The sequence below is a fragment of the Diceros bicornis genome, chromosome 6 (genome assembly GCF_020826845.1).
Source record: "Diceros bicornis minor isolate mBicDic1 chromosome 6, mDicBic1.mat.cur, whole genome shotgun sequence".
Taxonomy (NCBI): domain Eukaryota; kingdom Metazoa; phylum Chordata; class Mammalia; order Perissodactyla; family Rhinocerotidae; genus Diceros; species Diceros bicornis.
The window spans coordinates 72,386,944-72,403,763 of record NC_080745.1 but is presented as its reverse complement, the minus strand read 5'-3'; positions in this window follow the sequence as shown (position 1 = coordinate 72,403,763).

The window sequence follows — 16,820 nt, the reverse complement described above, 5'->3', positions numbered from 1 at the left end:
TCCTCAGGGCTCTGCTAAATGGCTCACTGAAAGAGCGCCTTATGCCACAACAACCAGCCAATGCCCTTCCCACTGGCTCCTGTTCAGAAGGGGTGTTTGACTGTAGTTTTTTCTCAGTTGGAAATAATCATTTGTAAACTCGTGTAATCCTAGTGACCAGGAACAATGAACAACAAAAACATCAACAAAAATCTTCTCTATCACCCAGAATATCAGACTAAATTTAACCTGTAGCGTGAACAATTGTCTAGAGTACTGGCTCAAAAATAGCAAGAGCTAACAAACAGGATTTTTTATGCATAAAGAATTTCTTTTCCTGTTTTTGATATTCCTTGCTGAGGTGGAAAATGAGTTGCTTTTCTCCAGGAGAGAAGAGCTGGGGGCATGGATGGTGGAGGGAGAGGAGAAATCTGCACCTTTCTGGGCAAAGCTGAAATTTGAGTTCACCACGGTGATGCATCATGGTAACCATGCTTTGTAATACCAGTTTCCTTCTTCATGCCACAACGTGGAAAGAGTCCTTCTAGAGCAGGAGAGAATGGGGCCGACATGCAAAGAGGTGCTGAGTGACTGAAGCCAAGTAACAAAGATTGATGTGTAGCTAGATAAATAGATGAAAAAATAGTAAGAGAGAGATCCAGTCCTGGTGTCATCATTTGATCACTTTTCTCACACTGGACCTGAACTGTGAAGATAATAAACTGTTTAGAATTGAATTTCTGTCACTTGAAACAAATACGAAAGAGTCCTAAAACAACCACACATTATAATGAACCATTTCTTAGAGTAGTAGTCAATGTAAGTATGTTCAGCCCTTTTAACTGACCAATGTAGCTTTAAAGTTCCCATCAGCTTGAGTAAATTTTGGACAGGTATCTTCCTGACTATAGGCCCCTGACCTCCCTTTTCTTAGAGCATTTACTTTAGAAAACTTGTAATTGTAAATTATTTCTCTGCCTTTTTAAGATAGAAATCTTCTATAATAGGAATGTCTTTCTCCAGGATGTGGGAGCCATCTCTTTGAAATGTAATCACCCCAGAAGAGAGCAGCATCACTTTCTAGTCTCTGTGGAGAGGTAGGAACGTAACTTTGATACGAGTCAATTTGCCAACAGCTGGCCTAATCACATTGGCCAACCTCCCCCATAATGTCCTATAGTATTTTCCACTAGCTAACTCTAGGGCTTAAAAACATGCTTGCCTTTTGTTTCAGTGTAGATGAGGTCAATCTCTCTTCCCTCTTGCAATACTCTTGAATAAAGTATTTCTTGTCTGTTCAACTAGGGGGGTGCAATTTTCATTTTACAAAACTTCATGACCTTTGTGGTTAGGGGAGACAATAGAGTATAGAGAGTCAGAAGACTTGAATTTCTGCCTAAATACTTAGAATCTACTCAAACAATTCAGTTAAATTCAGCATACCTTGATTCCTCATCTGTAAAATGGAAGACTCAAAGATTCTTGAGGAGATTACACAGGATGCAGAGAGCAATGTAAATTAAGTAACTACATCTACATAAAGGTACAAAGGAAGGATTTGCAGATACGATTGTAAACTAAAAATCATTCTATATCTCAAAGAAAGACAACATAAAAAAACTTAATAAAAAATGATGGAGACATTATCCAGGATATACAGTGAATTACTATAAATCAATACAACTTAAAAAACAGGTAGGGGTAGAGGATATGAGCAGTCAATTTATGGAAATAAATAAAAAGAGAAATGAGCAATGAACACGTGAAAAATTTTCAACCTCATTAGGAATGGGGGTAATTGCCGATTAAAATGACAAGTCATTACCTACTACAGTGGCATGGCATCCTATGTATATTTTACTTAATGCTTATTTTAGAACTTAGCGTAAGTAACTTCTATGCCTGCTCACTAACTCCCCCAATGTCACTTGAAAGGTCTTGAGATCACTGCCAAAATACATGGGTAATAGTCGCTGGTGAAACAAGAGATGGTGCCAAATTAAAGCAAAAAGAGTTGGTGTACTTTATAAAGTCCACAAAACTTAGATTTAAAATTTGAAGAATTTTTGAGCACTTCTAAGTGTCAAAACTGTGCTAGGTACTTTCACATATTATTAATTACCTCGATAATAAACAAATCTATTGGTAGAGCCTTAACATAAAGCAGAATAGTGTGAATCTTATAGGTAAACATGAACATTTTATTAAAATTCCCTATCCATCCCTCTCTCACATTAGGTACTATCTTAAAAACAGAATAATTACTTAGACATCAGTGTCTTAATCTGTTTGGTCTGCATTAACCAAACACTATTGACTGGGTGGCTTATGAACAACAGAAATTTATTTCTCATGGTTCTAAAGGCTGGGAAGTCCAAGATCAAGGCTCCGAAAGATTTGGTGCTTGGTGAGGGCCCACTTCCTGGTTCATCAACAGCCATCTTGTCACTGTGTCCTCACGTGGCAGAAGGGGTGATCAAGGGAGCTCTCTGGGGCCTCTTTTTTTTTTTTTTTTTTTGTGATGAAGATGGGCCCTGAGCTAACATTTGCCAATCCTCCTCTTTTTGCTGAGAAAGACTGGCCCTGGGCTAACATCCATGCTCATCTTCCTCCACTTCATATGGGATGTTGCCACAGCATAGCTTGCCAAGCAGTGCATCAGTGCGCACCCGGGATCCAAACCGGCGAACCCCGGGCCGCCACAGCGGAGCACGCACACTTAACCGCTTGAGCCACCAGGCCGGTGGGGCCTCTTTTATAAGAGTGTTAATTCCGTTAGTGAGGGCTTCATCTTCATGACCTAATCACCTCCGAAAGGCTCTACCTCCAAATATCGTCACACTGGAGATGAGGTTTCAACATATGAATTTTGGGGGACACTAACAGTCTATAGCAATCAGCATACAAACTTTCCTTCTGTTTTCTTTTTTTTCCTTTGTTCTAGATCAGTGGTTCTTATACTTCAGGGTGCATAAGAATTATCATCAAGGATTGACTACTTTCAAATAACATATAACATATTTAATGGTTTTGTAAGGTAATTTTAGCTATATATAATTTGTATGCTATATACTGACTTTAGAAACTAATCTCATTTAAAATGCAACCCCATTGTATTGTTGGAAACTTAACAATTCAATTAGCAATTCTTAGAAAAAATATTAAGAGTTGGCCAGATGAGGACGTGGGCTTTCTCATACAATATTGCTGGCGGTGAAGCATATATTTTAGGGCATTTTTTTTAATTATGCAGTTTTCCTATGGATACATCAGCATGTATCTTTAAAGTATAAGGTAATGTATTCATATCTCAATGTCTTAAAATTGGTGCAATTTAGATCAATGGTGACTTGGTATATTGGAGAGAACTTGAGTCCATTGATTACTGATCTCATCCCATGACTCACTGGTCTTAGATCTTGGAAAAGTCATGAAATGTCTTTAAGTCTCACATTTTTGTTTGTGGAAAGCTAACAATTCTGCTTTACTTATCTGGTAGATGGTGCAAGGTTTAAATGAGAACAGGCTTTGGAACTGCAAAGTATTACACAAAAAGCAGAAACCATTTTGAGGTTAAATTAAATAAAATAATATAACAAGTATAAAAGAATATGTTAATTTACTTCAAAGGAAAAGCTGTTTTCCATCATTCTGGGAACACTGCACACTAACAATAAATATGCTAATGACATATCTTCATAAAGAGTTTATTAAACAGAGTGCTCTCTGTGGAATATTTTGCTATAACATTTTGTTAATCAGATTCTAGTTATTGTACCTTTTAAATATTCCTCAAAATTTTGTCTTTCCACCAATTCAAATTGATTGTCACTTTAATTAATCCAAATTACTAAGCTAGTATTCTAATCACTTCAGTGCCTGACTTGACAAGCTTCAGATCTGGAAATTTATGTTGAAACACAAACTTCTTTGCCTTCTAGAAACAACAGAAAATTACTCTTGTAAGTTTTCTGAACTTCCTTTTTCTCTAAGAAATTATTTTAAGTGGAGAGTTAAAGAGATAGAATAATGGTCTTTTCATTTCATGCTCATTTACAGCAATTTATGGGGGACAAATTTCTGTCACTTATACTACAAACACTTGTGTCTGTGCTTCCAGCTTGAAATCATTCCTTCACATATATATCAGCGAGTCTAAGGAAAGAGTAAGTTACCCTGGCACCCTCCTGGTCAGCTTGCTGTGGAGCTATTCAATGTTCTTTGCATAAGCAATGCTAAATCTCATCTTCCCAAGATCCATTTCCAAATGTGTTTACCGAGAGTGCATCCAGCACTGTAGTTGAACCTGTAGGAAATAGACAGAAGATGATTGTTAATAGTTCTGAACATCATGATTATTATGAAGTTTTCAAGAATTTTAAAATCCAGTTAAAAAACAATTTAAAACAATGTATAATCAAAGGAAGTAATGTGTGAAGCAAGTTGCCAGTGCCTTGGAAGTGGAAAGAAGAGAGAATTTAGTGAAGAATATGATACCGGGAAAGGCTCTTTATAGGAGGAGACATATGTTGAGCCATAACATTACGACAGTTTCATAATAACTGGATAACATTATGAACAGTTTGTCTCTGGGGCAAAATCTGTGAGCCATAAAACTGGGGGCTCTTGGCAGGTGTGTTTTTGACCAGATGGAGAAAGCTACCCTGAGGTAGGAGAGAAGAATGAGGCTAACACGTTCTTAAGAAAGAGAAAAGAACCATCTTGATGGTTCTCTTGTTTCTGAAGGCCAGCCACAAAACTGTTCTCAGGTTCTGTTGTTCTTTTAATTAATTCCCCTTCTGACTAATAAGTTCAAGTTTTGGTTTGTTTTTTACCCCCATTTGCAATAAAAAATATCCCAATTTATACCTTGCAAATTAGTAACTGTGTAGCAAACTTAAAAGTTCCAGGGCCTGGTCCAGTCTATAGTGCCATGTAGTAAATTTGTTTGAATTAGAGAAAGTTGCCTCCTCTGGTCAGACTCAACCTCATGGGGGCTATGTTGGTGAGTAGAGTGCAGGTTGGATTCCAGCCCCTGCCAGCCTCAAAGCCAGGTTCACAACCATATGCAGCAGCTCTCAGCAGTCTATGACCCTCAGTCTGGGTTGTAAGCACTACTATGGTTTAAAGTTTTGCAAAGACCATATCCTTTACTGTGACTTTATAATTATAGAAGCATCTTTGGATGGTCACAAAGAAAATCTGTTGATGATGACCTAGATAATAACCCAAAAATAGGAGAATTTGCAGGGAGGGCAATGGACGGGGCTGAAAAAAGAAGGCTAAGGAGAACAAGGGTTTATTTGCCTTTAGTCTTGTTATTTGAATCTTCTGAGTAGAAAAAAATATAAGCTGACTCCTGGCTCATTAATACTTTTTTACATTTACACTGTGCTTGGGCACTAAATAATGTTCCCAGGGAAAATGCTAATTGGTATGTACAAATCATATTGCAGAAGTAAATGAAGCCATATGCAAATAAAATGTTCACAGTACAGAAAGTTACGCCTCAAACAGCTCTGGTTTTGCTTTACAGCCTGCAAAATCATAATTCTACAGATAGAGGGCGCCCTTCCCAGATCAGGTCTGGAATTCTGGAAACACCAGATCAGGCTGCTCCAACTCCCAGTGAAAGTTGTCCAGGAATTCTCCAAAACGAAAAGCTGATTTCCTCTGAGTGTTAAGAAGCCAGCCTTTTCTCCATGGGGCAAGGATCTGCAATGTAAATATATAACCATCTTTGTATACGTTTCCTTAAAGAAGAATGCAATTTACATTGTTCACTCAGAGAAGGAAGAATAGATTTGACCATTTGAGTTTACTCAGGACTGAGAGGTTTCCCAGCACAAGGAATTTTCAGGGCTAAATCCAGAAAGGTCCCAGGCAAAACGGAAAGAGGTGGTCACCCTGCCTGTGGAAGAGTTTCCTGGCATGCTGAAGATACAGCTAAAATGGGGAGAGTGAGCTTACTTTAGATATGAACATTTCCCAAGCCATAGATGTTTACAGCTCTACTGCTCAAATTGAAAGTTACAGAAAACGCTCTATATAGGAAGTAGGCAGCTTGTAATTTAGGCTATTAATCAATCAATAAAGCAATGTCTGCGAGCTAAACAGGTAGCAATGTAGTTAAAGACACAATCCTGCCCTCAAGTTGAGTAGTCTCTTTCCATCCATAACCCTTTTCTGGTCTTTGTTGTCTCTTTTCAAATAAAGACAAGACATCAGAGGCATTATAACATTCAGGGCAGAGCTTGGGTTCTAGAGTCAACAACTGTCTGGGTTCAAATCTTGGCTGGGTAGTTTTCTTGTATGTGACCTTGGTCAAGTTACTTAACCTCTCTGTGCTTTGGTTTTCTCATATTTGAAATGAAATTAATAATAATAATCATTTTACAGATTTTGATGAGTCACTTTACTGAGATATGTAAAAACCAATTAAATATTTAATATGTATTAGCTGGTTACCCTTTTTCTCTAAGGTTTTACACCACTTTGTATATACCATTATAATAGCATTTATTAAATTGTATAATAAATATATGATGATAGTTGTGTTTCTTCAATTGATTAGAAGTTGTGTGATGCCGAGGACCATGTCCTATTAATTCCTGTTGGCTTAATGCATAGCACAGTTAATAAAGAAAGAATATACTTAATATGTGTTCAATGAAAGAATAAATGGACAATGAAAGAAAGTAAATACCCTCTAAATCATTAAAATAATGATAATTATTTATGATAATGAGTGTGGTAGATTTATATTGTGTCAACTTAGCTAAGCTAAGTTTCCCAGAATTCCCTCCCCTGTATAGTTCTTGTACATGGGTCCACAAGAGACATTTTGTACTAGATCTCAAAGGCAAAGAGAATGAGCAGCTGTCTTTTTTGTTCACACTCAGATGATCAGGAACAGTGCATAGTCGCTTTTGGAGCTCATGCATGTTGTCTGTCATCTCTTGGCTCACCTGTTGGGTGTGAAGCTGCAGACCCGCAACTTGTCCAGCTGCTGTTGGATCTCTACCTTCAACTTTTCAATTCCTGGGCCAAGTACTTATTTAGCTTTGTGATGAAGGGAACCAGCTTCTCCTCCAGTAAACCAGTGTCATAGAAGGTAGAAACTGAAAGGCAATGAGAGACTGACATAGGTTCTAGCTGACCAGGGATACTGGTTCAGCCTTGCAGATCCCTATTTGTTCTTGTTTGTCCCATTCAAGTTGTACCTGACCTTGTAGCTTTCAGTTTCTAACACCTGACACAGAAATGATGACCTCATAATGACTGTTAAACCGGCCCCCACCATTTAAGGTCAATATCCAATCACAAACCATGTATGAGTGTGTGTACATATATATGTGTATATTTGTGTATGTGTTGCATGTCTCCTAGTGACTCTGTTTCTCTCTTCTAATCCTGACGTGATATAACTAGCAATCAATGGAAAAGTAGGCTAAGGGCTGAATGCTCTCAATGATACGGAATTTCATAGACGGGGGAAAACTATATACCAGAGCAGTAGAGAAGGATTACTGAAGGAGAGAGATCTGGAATTGGGCCTTGAAATATGGGAAAGAATTAAGTGGGTATAGAGAAGAGCCAATGGCACAATGTGACAGAGATACAACAATATATTTAGGTAATTCTTAATAATACTAATTATTATTGGCTAAGTTGTTCCCCCCAAAAACGATATGTTGAAGTCTAACTCACAGTGCTTCAGAATGTGACCTTATTTGGAAACAGAGTCATTGCAGATGTAATGAGTTAAGATGATATTGTACTGGAGCACAGAGCCCCTAACTCAATATGACTGGTATCCTTATAAGAAGATGGCCATGTGAGGACAGAGACAGACATAGGGCACTAGAAGAACACCATGTGATAATGAAGACAGAGATTGGATGTATGAAGGTATAAGCCAAGGGACACGAAAGATGACCAATAAACCACATAGAAGCTAGGAAGAGGCAAGAATGGATTTCCCTACAGCTTTCAGAAGGAGCATGGCCCTCCTGACACCTTGATTTTGAATTTCTAGCTTCCAGAACTGAGAAATAATAAATTAATGTTGTTATAAACCACCCAGTTGTGGAAAGTTGTTATAGCAGCCGTAGGAAACTAATACATTAAGAGAGAGGCTGCTATCAATTATTTAAGAAGTGAGGCAGCATGGAAGGTCATAGAGAAATCTACATCATGGTCAGGACAAAATTGATCAAACTGTCTTACAAAAGGGCTTAAGTGTATATGTATTTAGTTAAGATTGCAGCATATATTTAGTATGCATCCTTTGGTTTCTGATCAGCCTCTGTATGCTTTCTTGCCAGTCCACTGGGTGGTCCAGTGGGCAAGCACAACACCAAACTGTATTAGTTTGTGCAGGCCAACAGCAGCAACAAAGAGACCTCAAATTGGAAAATGGCGCAAACACAATAGAAGAGTATTTTTGGCTTACATGATAGTCCAAGGTGTGTGTTTCTGGTCAGCTGATGGCTTTTCTCCGTGTGATAATTCAGGAATCTAGAACCTTCCATCATACTATTTCACTATCCATTGGGGTCTAATTTTCAGATACATCTGGTCACTGGATGAAGAAAAAGCATGGAGATCATCATGGGAGGATTTCTATTAATCAGATCTAAATATGGAGCTCATGATTTCTGCTCATGTTCATTGTCTAGAATTCAGTCAAATGGTCAGACCTAATACAAAGGAGTCTGGAAAATGAAATCTAGCTTTGTACCCAGGAAAAAGGAAAATGGGTTTTGCTGGCCAGCTAGCAGCCTCTGCCACTCATGACATCTTGTTCTTCAGTGATTCCTTCCCTCTCATTCTAATAGTCATTTTCTTTAGATGACCACACAAAGTTGTTATCATTATTCAAAATCCAGAACCCTACATTTTGTACATGACAAGCAAAACAGTAACTATGTTATTTTCAAGGATATATTTTCCCCTAAGAGTAAAACTAGCTGCTTGAGCTAATATAGTTATCTGCTGATCTGAGACTGAATTTTGTCATATTTCAAAGAAGTGTTGTCGTCTAATCTAGGAATAGTTTAACTAATTTGCAATATTTTTGTATCTTTCTAAAAATACAATAGCTGTTATTAGTAGTAGTTGTTGTGTTTAAGTCCCTAAATTATCATGATTTAACTATAATCCCATTATTTATTAATTGCATGCCTTGTGCTTCACTGTCATTTTATTTTATATGTAAATCTTAAACCTATGAGAATGTGTTCTTAGTATACTATTTTAATGATCCAGTGGCCCAGAGAGTTTAAGTAACTTGCTCTAGAGATTTGAATTCATGTTTTCCTGGCTTTAGAGTCACGTTATTCATTAGCCAATAATTGATTCTTTTCGTATCTTAGTGAAGAGTTTTAAAAAATGTCATATTGTAGTTATGAGACTTCTTGGGTCACACTGGACATACAATCTGCATAATTTTTGCCTAACAGAATAGGCATTGAATTGAGGGTCAGGATTCATATATGTCAATATCATAGAGGGGCAGTGAGATATTATGGTTATGCCTTCTGAAAATGAAAAGTATATTTTTTGCAAGATTATTTGACCTGCTGTAATAATGAGATATTAATGATTTATAATTGGCATATGGTATCAGTATCAAGAAAAAGAGGAAGCTAATGATTTGCCTGAATAAATTGAGTTAAGATTTTGCTGTTGGGGGTCCAGAGATAAGTTGGGATATTTTTCTTTGAAGTGGTAACGGAAGTTATTTTACGGAGTCAGAAAGTATTTCTATGGCTTATCATGAAGGTAGGCTGGCATCTGACAATTCTCAAATTATTTCTGGATTATTTTAAATGCAAACAAGACTATACATTCAGTTGTAGTGATATCTCAATTGACTAGATAGAAAATGTTCATTAATCAACTCTAAACTTGAACACCGTTACTGAAGCACACTGTGCTGCACAATGAAATAATATTTTGTATTAGGCTTGAAATTATCTTTTGAATAGGACAATAACGTTGCAATTTTTGGTATGTGCCTATGTAAAATGTATTATTTGTAAAATGTAAATATCTAAATCATGCCACAATTTTGTAAGACTGTCTGGACCGTTAATCACCTAATTAATTGATTTATTTCCATATACTGATGTTCACAAAAAGCGAAGGTAAGCCAAGTTTACTTTGACCACTGGGAAGTCTTGATTTTATTTCCAGATACTGGGAGGTACTGAAAGGTTTTTAGTGTGTGACTTCTTGTCAAATGTAGATGTTACCTGGGTACCCAGGAAACAGCACAGCTGCAAGACTGTCTCTGGGCTTACCTACCTGTGAGCTGGGGCTCCTGGGGCACAACCTGTATCCTCAGAGCATGTGGGCTGTGAGAGCAAGTGACTCTGTGTTACACTCTAAGGGTCACACAACATGGTAAGGGAGAACAAAACAGGACCCTGCAGAAGAAGTGAAAAAAGCTCTAGTATATCATTTGAAATTATTTATCTATTCTAATAACTAATCTACTCTGAAAAATATTCCTTTATGTTCCTCCAAGATGAACTCTTCTTAAAGGAACTACAGTAAACATTCATTTATCTTTATTCCCTTTATTGTCATTTCATGGAATTTCATCTCAGAGAAGTCTTGGGACCGCAGTAAATATTTGAATTTGCAAATGTCCAAATATATGTGGAGGTCATCATTCTTGGCCCTGCGTGAAGATGTCACAGTGGTGCAGTAGGTATCTCTCCCAGTGAATTACCCCTGCTCTTAAAATGGTGATTAATATGTCTAATTATCCTTTGGGGAGAATTCAAGTCCTACCACGCACTCAACATCAATATCAATAGCTCCCTAATAAAATATTAAACTTCTAAGATCCCACCAAAGAAGATCTCCTGCAAGTCTCACTTGAGGGCAGGAGTTATCTTTCTTTCTGTAATGAATCTGAGACCTTAACCCCACTGTTCTTTATTACTTTTATCTGAAAACATCTTGGAACTGTTTAATGCAGAGATCTCAGGACCTGCCACAGGCATAAATTAACTTCTCCTTGTGCCCCATTGAGAGTAGGGCTCATTATTGCCTATTAATTTTCATTAATACCCATTAATACACAAAAGAGATTTTCTCTAGTAAATCAGTCATCAAAAAATCAGAACTTTTCACAGCAAATCAGTGTCAAAGTTGGGAAGGAGAGGCAGGATTCTAATAGCTAAGACCTGTGCTATAATAATCCAAAATTGTTGCTACCTTTCTGTACTTTTTTTTTGTTCCTTTTCAGCAACCAGTTTTCATTACAGGGGAAGGTAACATTTGTGTTATGCTTATATTTCAGTTGTTTTGTTTGTTCTGTATGTATCAGTTGTTTTATATACTTCCTATTACTCTCAGAGTAATCACGAAATCAAGGTAATACTATTCTCATTTTGGGAAAATGTATAACTTAGGCACAGAGGGAGCAAATCACATCTCAAAGGTCATCCTCATTCAAATAGCAGAGACAGGATTCAAAGCAAAACTGAGAATACAAAGCTGCCATATTGCCTTTTGGCCCAGTTATGATGGGAGACTGCCCACTTGGTGTGAAAATCCGAATTCACATTAGGATAAAGAAGAATGGCTGAGGAGAAGGGAAAAAGTGGGGCTGAGGAAGAAGTAAAATGACACATATCCAGGTGGAGGTTGTCAGCAAGGTAGAAGGGCAGAATGCAAGAGGGATGGAAATAAGCGTGAAGGACTGTGTATGGTTTACTTTTCTTGTTTACCTAAGGTTGCCTCCAGCAATGCCCTGGGGAATAAAAACTTGACCAGATCCAGACACTCCTGTGCACCCCTGTATTCTCTCTTCCTCTGTATTCAGTGGCTTATCACAACAAAACGGAGATGGCTGTCATCAAAGAAAAGTTGCACTGGACAGAGTTAAACAGGCAAGGAAGACGTTATTGATGACTATTGCAATAGGCAAGAGAGGTTGAACTCAACTTCACTGAAACAAGAGTCAGAAGGGATTTTAAGTGCTGGGGTGAGCTAGTGGAAAATTGTTAGAGGATATTAGCGGGGAGGTTGGTCAATGTGATTAGACTATCCTTGTTTGATAATTGGTGCTTATCAAAATTAGGCTCCTACCCTCCCCCGGGCACTGGGAGATAAGGACTCTATCTTTCTGGATGACCACATTTCAAAGGGATAACTTCCAGGTCCTTGAGAAAAACAGTCCTAGGTTGTAAAACTGAGCAGAGGCTGGGAGATTTAATTCTCAATGGAGCATAGACAGAATTTACAATTCCAAGTTTTCTAAAATAAATTCTCTACGAAAAGAGAGGCCAGGGGCCTCTGGTCAAAAATAAACCTGTCTAAAGTTTCATCAAGCTGAGGGGACTGTTAAGGCTGGCATGGTCAATGTCTTCCAGCACAACACTGTTCTTGTCTTGAAGACTGGAAGGTCAGATAATATCAAATAAAAATTCTATTTTAAGTAGTTATGTGAGAAAACAGCTTATTGAGTTTAAAGTAGGCTGTCTCTGGGGAACCAAAATGTGGGGTGGAGAGAGATGGGAAAGGAAATGGCTGAGTTTGTTGTTGTTAATAAAATTGAAATAATTTACCATTTTAAAATAATTTGAAATAATTTAATAATAGTCATAATAAAAAGAATAACAACTGTCATACAGTTATAAAATGAATATAGAAGACTGTCAAAGGGAAGACACAGATAGCTACCTGCTCTGGTCTCAAGAGATACAAGCCTCTGTATCATGACCAAAGTTCCCATATGTGCTGACCACTCTAAAATGACCCACAGGAAGGACTCAGCTCTTGGCACCTGGTGGGTTCTCAAGATGTGACTATTGGATTTATCTTGTTCCCCTATAGCAATATGTAATTGCCAGGCTAGTTCCTTCAACCACCTAACAGATTTTTGGTCAAACTTTAACTGTATCAGTCACATGTGGATGTCTGGGTGTAAGAATTGAATTCACATTAGCTAGAATGAAATCTAATTAGGAAAGTAAATCTTTTATAAATGAAGTATCTGCAATCAAATAAAAAGGATGTCCTTGATCTTAACAATTCCCACTAAGTAAATGGAGGGCTGTGGCACCCGGCTTGGGCTTGTCAGATTTGGAGTTGGTGAGTCAGGAGCCCCCCTCCAACTCGTTAAAGGAAAGTGGCCCAGGAGAATGTAAGCGTGAATATGGATGACTTACACAAAGGGCACACCAACTTGGAGCTAATTATCCGAGTTTGTTTATCATATAGATCTTAGTTGGGTTACTCAGAAGCATGCCTAGACAAGAACTTAAGTACAAGGAATTTATTTAGAAGATTTACAAAACACTGTCAGGGGATTTTGTAAATGAGGTAGGGAATAGAAGACATCTAATAAAGTGTTATTGTCTCTGGGTAGGTATCAAGAAGCAGATCCTGAAATGAATATGCTTGTGAGAGTGTTTTATTATAAAGTATTTCCAGGGAAAGAACTAACCAAATCTACAACAACAAAACTCCCCTAGGATGTAGGGAGTGGGATAAGAAAGGAGTAAAACCAAGACCGTCTGTGAAATTCATTTGTCTGTACTCGTCCATGGATGTGCCTGTTCTCTTACTCTCATGCTCCGTCTTTATCTTCATGATCACATCCCTATATGAGAAGTCTCTCATTTATTTGTATTTATGCAAAGATGCACATTCACATGGGAAAGATACAAAATAGTGTGAGGTCATTAAAATGTTTAGGACAATTGTAAACCACGGAAATAAAATCGCCCATCATTGGGAGGCACTTTTAATTGCCTTTGCTTTACTTTAATTGAAAGGCCGTTCTCAAGGCCTGGACTTCTTACACTCTCCACCATTGTACATTCCTTATTATGAAAGATAACAAAAAATAAGAGCTCTGAGATGACCTATGGCTTCTGAGCTGTGGATTGGGGTGAAAATGAGAAGGGAAAGATTCTGGAAACACAAAGGAGCTGCATCGCACTGACATGTTAAGTTCTAAAGGCAGTACGTGAGGATTAATTTAAAATTGCTCCTGAAATCTGCTCAGAAAGGTGCCACACTGAGAACAAGGTACCATGTCCCAGGGAGACCACCTTAACCCGGGCTCCCACCAGAGCAATGATGGTTCCTTTGCTTTTAGGGGTGATGATTATTTGGCTTGTGTTTAGAGGCCATGATGAGTGGATAGTTAATATCTCTAAACACTAAGATGATACACAGAGTAGCAACATGCTCAAAACATAAGGGGCATTTGTGAAGCGGTCTAAGGAAGTGAACAGCTAAGTCAGGTCTTATTTCCTTCTAGAGTCAGAGAAAGCAACAGTAAGAGGCAGTGCTGTGCACAGTTTCAGTGTTTGAATAGTTTTCCTCTCTGTCTCTGTCTCTTTCTCTCTCTCCCCCCCGCTCTTTCTTTATCTCTATCTGTCCCTTTGTCCCTGTCCCTGTCTCTCTGTCTTTCTCCACACTTGCCCCCAAATAGATTTTGTTGGAAACGTTCATAGGCATGGTGTATATTCCACTTATGCATAATGGTTAAAAATTATAGTAACTGTATTTTAATTCAGGCTCCTTGATTTCCTGACCTGTCACCTTGGGTAGGTTCCTTAGCCTCTCCAAGCCTCAGTTTCCTCTCTACCACGTTGCTGGAAGATTGAATAAGATACAATTACATATCACTTCACATACTGCATCAAACTTAGTGCTCAATAAATATCTGCCCTACTGTTATAATCGGCCTCTGGTGGTCCATTTGTAAAAGTTTTTGTGTTCATTAGAGTCTTGAATCCAAGAGCCTCTCCAGCTTTTGCTTGTCCTCAAACTGAATGAATCCCCATATCTGCCATGGCCCAACACTTAGCATCGGTTGTTTAAAGAATGGATTCCCTTCATTTAGCTTCATATTTACTGCTAGTGGATTTTGCTGATGTCTACTCAATGTTTACAGAGTTAGCTTTTATGAAAGTCATTTATGGTCTGGGCTGGGATCTACGCTCATGTTTAAGGTGGGTTTCTTCCTTTCCGAACTGGCTTGTTACAGTAGAAACAAAATAGTGGCTGGAGAAGAAAGAGTCTTAAAGATGTCCCTGACGGCTTTCACATTGCCAGCTGATACTATTTCATTTTCCTAATATTTTGAATTCCTGACCCTTTCCTCTGCACTTTCTTAACTCTTGTTGAATGGGCAGTGGGGCCAGCATGAGAAGCTGCAAAGTTGGAGGACACTGAACTGAGTACATGCAGCAGTTGTGACATCCTACTGCACACTAATCAAATAACTCCTCTGGGTAAATGCTGTTACCTTGAAAATATTATATTGGAAGATAGATATTTGAAAAATGAGCGCAGTATAAGGATATGGGCAGTGAAAATGAACTTTAGGTCTTATAGAAAAATTAGAGGAAAGAACAAACCTCACAGTAGTGGGGAGCCAATATTGGTATCTATCAAGATGCAGTGCTATCCATCTTAGCTTATTAAGCAGAAGTGTAAATACTGAAACATTTATGAAGGGAATGAAAGCAGGGAAGCTGAGTTATAACTTAGGACTCTAGTTTGTGTGTATACCATGCTGAAAAGGATACACGCAAGGACAGTTTTCCATGTTCCAGTTTGTTTTCTCTTCTGTGTTTATAAAATTTCATGTATAACGTGACTATACCAGAAAATGAAAGTACTTATCTTTTTATGTAGTCCATCAGGAAACTTCTGAGAACAGGCACTGGCTTGACCAGATCTTCCTGGGATTTCTGTCTCCCGGAACGTTGCTATATGATATGTATCTACACATCAGATACATATCCTGTTGGTAGTGGACTCAGCGAGGGAGGGAGTAGAGTGACCCCAAGGTTGATGGTTGAAGTCTAGGTCGAGCCCCCAGCCTAATGATTTTGACTCTTCTCTTGCATTCTGGCAAGCTAGAATTCAGTTAGCTCTACACTTAAATGACGTTACCCCGATGGGAACGAAGGTAGATGAGACACTTCACTCACAAAAGTTGTGCCAACAATGCCAGTGGGGAAAATCTGGTGAGGGACCAATCTATGAGGTCCTCAGGAATGAAGTTCTCTACTTGTCAAGATCTCTGTGACTCTTTACACTTTGCCTCTGCTAGGATTAAACTGAAGCAATTTTCTTTTCTCCATGACATGAAAGAGAATGCATTTATAGAAAGAGAGCTAAGGCCGTGAAAGACTGTGTAGGAGAATATGAACCCATTGATCAAGTCAGCCAATGATACATTTGTAAAACTTGCTCATGAAGATGTACAAAGAAAGGTAACAAATTGTTGCTTGGGCATGTAAAATTGCCTGGATTTCTAGAAACACTAATAGCACTTGTTTAGTAATAATATAGAAGCAGTGCCAGCTGCTTTCCACTAGAAGTACTTTAATTTTACATTCCACCATTGGAAAATTTGAATTACCTTCAACAACTTTGATTTAAGGAAAGACTATCCAATGTACCATTTAACTGGGGTTGCAAAATTTTGTTAAGATGATACCCTAAATAGTGCCTATGAGAGGGAAGAACACTTAATAAATTGATAAATTAAGGATCAAGAGGATATTAGCAAGTTGAATTATGGGATTACTTCCATTCTTATTGTGAACAACAATTAATTTAAATGGAAAAAATAACCTAAGTGGATTCTTGATGTAAAACAATAAAATGTATGAAATTAAAACACGAGTATGTGGGGCTGGCCTGATGGCATAGTGGTTAAGTTCGCCCATTCCACTTTGGTAGCCAGGGGTTCGCCAGTTTGGATCCTGGGCGCGGACTTATGCACTGCTCATCAAGCCATGCTGAGGCGGCATCCCACATAGAAGAGCTACAACTCTACAACTATGATATGC